Here is a 6221-nt window from a genome sequence, read left to right on the forward strand (position 1 = left end):
ACATTTTGGCAAAGTGACATTCCATGATTGGATGAGAGCAATTAATCCTCTATTTGATCCTTACACAAATCATAAAAAATATTATCAGATGAGATAATATGACAGTGAGCTAGACGTGCTTTTGTTGGAAGTCTATTCTACACCAGATGCCACCAAAAAGTTTTTACTCTTGGGAGAACTTTTAATTTTCATATCTACAAAAAACTATTTGAATTTTGATCTCTTTTCAAAGAAAGGGAATGAAATAATTTGATATCTGCCAGAGAGACTCTTTTTTTTTTGTTTTTTTTCCATACCAGTTGGTCTTCCCAATTTTCCAGTGGCAAAGAAATCAAACAGACACTATCCATAAGTGGGGGAGCAAAATAAATATTCAACATGGTGATGTCCCACATACTCATAGGTGTTATAAGGTACCTAACATGCATATCTAAAGATATTTGATCAACATTAAGATAAATAGGCCATAATCTCAATGGAATTGGTGTCCAAGGATCTTCGTAAACTTTAATTGTCATATCATTGCCAATCATCCACTTAATATGCAATTGGACATGAACACCCATGGTGCAAATATTTTTTCAAATAACTGAATAATTTCTGGGTCTTTTATATATTATCCAATAATTATTAAATTTATATTTAACTTTAACTACTTGTGCCCATAAGGAATCGTTTCTAATCAATAATTGAGCAGCAATTTTTTCAAGACAATATAACTGAGTGTTCATCGGAGAAGAGAAGCCCCAACCTCCCTCGGCTTTAGTTGAACAAATCTTTTCTCACGCAATCGGATGAAATGCATATCGGTTTGCATCATGCCCTCACAAAAAAGTCCTAAACCCCCTTTCCATTTGATAGAGAATATGCATTGGAACTCATACCGAAGATAAAGTATAGAGGAGAATGGATAGCAGAACCGATTGAATTAAAGTAAGTCAGCCAGCTAGAAAAAGCAGACGTCATTTTTACGATGCAATTTTCGAATAAATCTTCTTCAGCATTGGCTGAAAATCCCTTGCCTTCAGCAAGGTGCCTGACAAAGGAATCCCAAAATACTACCAATTAGTTGTCTTTTCATTAATTTGTAATATATTACAAATTTAAGATTTAACATTCAAATTTATTATTTTACTAAAAAAAATATAAGATTTGCTATTATTTATCTTTCATCCCGAATGGTTGCAAAAGCATCTAGTATTACATTCAAATAGCATCTCTCATCGTTGCTCGATCTACTAAAAGACAATCACCAGCATAAAATATATGTGAGACTTGAGGGCCATCTTTTGGTTGGTAGACCCTAAGCAACTTTGCTGGACAGCACCATGTAAAAATATCAAAAGAATCTCATTACATAAAATAAATAAGGTGAGAGAGGACATCCTTGCTTTAAGCCTGTGGATATTGAAAAAGGTTCAGTAGATGATCCATTTATGAGAAGCACAAACTTTGAGTTTAACACACAAGCATTTATTTGAGGATAAATTTATTAGAAAAATCAAAATGATGTAATACCTGAATTTAGAATGACCATCTGAGCCGATCATATATTTTTTTCATATCAACTTTTAATAGCATCAAGGCTTGAGATGTTGGCACCGTATGTACCGAGTGTATTATTTCCTATGCTAACAAAATGTTATCAGTTATAGCTCTCTCCGAAACAAACGCACTTTGCTCAGGAGAGATGAGTGAGAGAAGAACAGGCTTCAATCAATTAACAAAATTTTTTGCAATAATTTTATACATAGTATTACACAAACTAATAGGTCTATAATCATTTGAAATTTGAGGATTTATCTTTTAGGAATCAAAACAATATGAGTTTTAGTCCTATCCTTAGGAATCATATTTTTATTAAATATATAAAGGATAGCTTCAATTATCTCTCTTTTAATAATGGGCAAGCACTTTTGAAAAAATGAAGCAAAAAATCCATCTGGCCCTAGAGCTTTGTCGGGATGAATCGACATAATTGCTTGTTAAATTTTATTCTCAGTGATATCTTAAGTGAGCCTTTGATAGTTTTTAATTGATAAAATATTATGCATCAAAGGATAATCAAGTTGCTGGTCTTCCTATATATCCATCCATCATCATTGAAAATGATTAAGCAAAGTGTTTACAATAGTCACTAAATCAATGATCATTGTACCTTGGTCAGTGGTGATAGTATTTATGCGGTTATATCGTCTGTGCATCAAAGTCGAGTGATGAAAATATCTAGTATTCAAATCATCTTCATTCAACTAAAGCATCCGCGACTTCTATCTCCACATGATCTCAATCCGACGAAGAGTATTATGATAATGACAGAGAAGGTCTAGCAATTGAGAATGCTCAGATGTTGATAAGCCTCCTTGTTGGGCCTCTATAACCTGCAAATCATGAATTTGATTATAAAACGTTCGCTCCATGCTATTAAGATTTTCTATGCAATATTTCTATTTATGGATGGCCCGTCGAACCTTCGAAAGCAAAAAGGATACATGATTTGGAGGGAGTTGATTATAAAAACCAGTCCACACATGCCAGATAACAATTTAGAAAACCCGTATAGGTCATCCAGTTTTTCTCAAATCTAAATAGCTTAGGACTTTTTGCAACAGAAAGAGCAACATGTATAAGTAGAGGGCAATGATCTGATGCATACCTTATGAGATAAGTTACAGATGACTCAGGATATCTTGACAGTCAGTTAGGAGATGCAAATACTCTATCGATCCACTCCCAAACCCGAGCTTATCCCTGACGATTATTGCACCATGTGTAAGTGGGATCTTGAAAACTAAGATCCATAAGACCCGAGTTCTGGATAAAAGCTCTAAATTCACGAATATCACGATTAATATTAAAAACTCCCCTTTCCTCTTATTTTGATCAGTTAAGATGCAATTAAAATTCCCAGCAAGTAATAAAGGGTAACCCAAACTTAACACATCTAGAATTTGAGTCCATAAAATACGACGTTGAAAAACAGAAGTACTAGCATACACAATTTCCAAAATCCATGAAGGAAATTTCGAAATAGTAATAAACCAAAAAACCACTTGATCATGCATAAAAAAAATCTGGCTCATAGATTTCTTCCAACCTATAAAAATACCGTCCAATAGACCAATAGCCGGAACCATGTATATATATCCCATAAAAGCCCAAAAAACTTCTGAATATGAGTAAAAGCATTTACATCTAATCTAGTTTCCAAAAAACACATACTATCAGATTTATGTTGATGCATTAAAATCTTAGCATAATTAACAAAAGAGGGCTTTGCAGCCCCATGATAGTTCCACACAAGTATCTTCATGTAGGGGGTAAAGATATTGGAGGTTGTGTCCTTAGAACAACTTCCATTACTCTTGGATCTATCCTTTCCTCACCTTGCTGTATTGGAATATTAACTAATGAAGTTTTATCCCTGTTTGTATCAGTCACTGCTTGAATCTTAGCAACTATTGCTTCATGACACGTGTTTGATTCCTGTTGCATCCCTACCTCTTCTTGCGTGGAGGATTTTGAAGATTGAGCCTTCGTCACCATAGGTTTTCATACCTAATTATTAGCTTCTGAGTTTGTACTTTGTTTGTTTCCCATGACCATTTTGGAGCATGGGGGAGATGAAGATTTTAGACTGGTAGGCTTTTTAGATGGAGATCTTTTTCGCTTGATCTCTGTTCCATCACTTTGATTTCCATGCATACTAAATATCATAATCTCATCATTGTTAGTGTTAGTTTCCATAACAATATCCTTTGTCATATTCATCAATGGGCTAAATATAGATTGTGATTTAATTCCTGAGGAAGGCACCATTGGGCTAGATTGAGAGTTCATTTTGATAGGGTTCTTTGGTTGTGCCCAAGTAGAAGAAGTTTGCTTATCAATCGAAGTTGATTTTGAAACACCCTTATGTTGAGATTTTAGAAGTTAAGTAATTAGAATCCTGATCGCTCGGATCCATGGACCAAAAAGCATTGCTTTTGATCCATTTGTTCTCAACCAATCACAGTTTTCCACCTCAACTCCAATCCGACCACAATTATAGCATATTTCAAGAAGCTCCTTATACACAAACTGCTGCCATAGAGTTTCATCCTGGATCTGCACTTTAGTCCCCGGATATATAGGTTTTGTCATATTCAAGAGAATGCATACTCTCGCAAAACCCATGCGGGAAGATTAAACAGTCCAGTTATCTAAGAAAAGAGGAGTGCCAGCCTAAACAGTAATTTTCAGTATCTTTCCCGATTCCCACAGTTCCAATGGGAAGTCTGGCATTCTAAGTCATACTCTAGCCTTTGTAACCATATCTTTCACAAGGCAAAACTTTGGCCGCCAAGGCTGAAGAGCCAATAGTTGGCCGGCCAGTGACCAAGGCTCTTTTTTCAATATTCTTTTTTTGATTTCTTCTATAGGATATTGGAATAAAAGCAGATCCTTTGATAGAGCTGAGACATGAAAGTCCCCTTGGACATTCCATCTCAGCTTCATTTCTCTTTCTACAAAATCTACTGGAAGCCCTTTATCCAAAAATTATCTACCAAAGCAAGATTCAAACGAGTTGCAGAAGATTTAAATTCGTCATCAGAGAAGGAGACTACCTTCATAAATTATTGCTGGAGAAGTTCCACCTCCGCACCCATCACCCTCGATGTCTCCCATTGAAACTTTCTCTGATTTTGCACAACTGGAGACCAAGTTCCAACCTCTTCAGTGGAACCCCTTCCAACTGTTGTAGAGCCTTCCACATATGTTTGAGCAATTGGTACTCTCCTGTGATGTCCAAAGTCAGAGACAGAACCTGTTAAAGAGCTTACTTGTTGAGATGCTGTAGGTTCCCTCCAGTGATAAAAGGGGGCATACCTTTGTCACCACATTAGACTTGTTGTCGGGAATATCTATGGTCGCATCTATCATCACTTCCTTACCTTTCTGCCTCAGAGAAGGATCGGACGGGGAGGCTATATTTTCACATGATTTCTCTTCCAACAAAGGGCCTGACTGAACCGATTTCTCCAAAGATCCAACCATCAATGAATCTTGGTCCATGAGGATCAGGACTGCACAGATCTGATGTAGAAACCCTAAAGAACTTAAACAGATCTCTAAGAAACAGAAGGAGAAGAATAAAATCTACAAACCCTAACCCACCGAATACCTTAGAAGACGTTAGACTTTCTCTTTCTGACTTTCTCTCACTTAGACGGTCTAGTTTTATAAGTTTTCAAAACCATAAATATTTATTGTTGCCAAAATTACTCCACTCAAATGGTGTGCTTCTGCTACTAAGATCATTTTCCTTCATTTTCTCTATCACCTCTGCTAAAGCATTTCTTAGTATTATCTTAATATTGAGCCGATGAAAATTGTAGATATGAGCCATTCTCACCAAAAATATATAAAAATATTTATAGTAAAAAGTAATTAAAGTAGCCATATGGATAAATAAATAAAAATTAATTCTCTGAAATTATACAAACCATGAAACCGATTCATATATTAGAATATGTACATGTCTTCTATCCTCCAGCAACTAAAAGTACTGTAGACATGTAATTACTATTCTATTCAAAGCATCGAATTGTAAGAAACTAAAACTAAAATGCCAGAAAAATCTATCAAATTTGATTATTATTCATATAAGGATCTGTACAGGCATATATTTAATTCCACATAGATTATTCGTTGGAAAGATCTTGGATATTTATATAGCACTAAGGAATCCAAATAATATCTACTGGCTAGCGTTTTTAGATGAGATCATAGATTGTTATAAATAGTAATAGAGTTGACTTGGCCTATAGCCTATATGGATTATGGGATACTGCAACACAAGTTCATTGGGGCAGACCATGGGTCAATTATGTTGTCTGTGAATGGAAGCATGGATTTGGATCTTTAGTTTGGTGAGGACGTTGAGGCTTAAACAGAGAGGAGTATGTGAAAATCTATATGGATGTATATTTAGTCTCACATCGATTATTCATTGGAAAGATTTGAATATTTATATAGAATCAAAAAAATCAAAATAACATTTGTCGGCTAGTTTTTTAGGATTAGATCCTCGGTTGTTATAGATCATAATAAAAGTTAAAATGAAATATCATAAATATCATGTGACGAAGGTAGCATTCCGTAATGCTTGAGGTTTACTTTTTGTTTTTTTATGAATGACTGCATGCAAAAAATAAAAAAATAATAAATTTTTTTATGGG

The sequence above is a fragment of the Elaeis guineensis genome, chromosome 2 (genome assembly GCF_000442705.2).
Source record: "Elaeis guineensis isolate ETL-2024a chromosome 2, EG11, whole genome shotgun sequence".
Lineage (NCBI taxonomy): Eukaryota > Viridiplantae > Streptophyta > Magnoliopsida > Arecales > Arecaceae > Elaeis > Elaeis guineensis.